We start from the raw sequence: 538 nt of genomic DNA, 5'->3' as shown, positions 1-538 counted from the left end.
TTCCCTACCTGACTTACTCATGCTCATCAGTAACTACAAACAGTACCCCAGGGCTTCAGCACAAGGTGAGTGTGAATACAGCTCCAGGAAATCATCACATACATCTTAGTTATTGACAGAGCAAGCCAACACCACTGATGTGCCCTGACCACTCCTTAAGGCCTGTTTAAATCAGAGGCTCTGTCTTGGTTATTTCCTAGCGAGTTCATACATAAGCAGCTCTCCAGAGATAAACCTTCCCTGCTGCACCAGGGAGCCCCTTGCAATACTTGGCAGATCTCAGTATATGACCTTGCCCCGCGAATGCAAACACCCTCCTCCACAGACCCTTCAACATCTGAAGCATAAAAGCAGCTTCTACTGCAAATGTATCACACTAAGGAAAATCACACCATGTGATACTACCAAATGTATCACACCAGCAGATTAATTAGCTAAGTTGAGAGAAAAAAAATCTGACATGAACTTATACAACAATGTTGGGGAAAAGCTAAAAAACCCTTTTGTCCTTAAAAATGCTTTAAACTTTCTCACTCAT

This window comes from Geospiza fortis, unplaced genomic scaffold (assembly GCF_000277835.1).
Source record: "Geospiza fortis unplaced genomic scaffold, GeoFor_1.0 scaffold40, whole genome shotgun sequence".
NCBI classification, from domain to species: Eukaryota; Metazoa; Chordata; class Aves; order Passeriformes; family Thraupidae; genus Geospiza; species Geospiza fortis.
Note: the sequence above shows the minus strand (reverse complement) of the source record.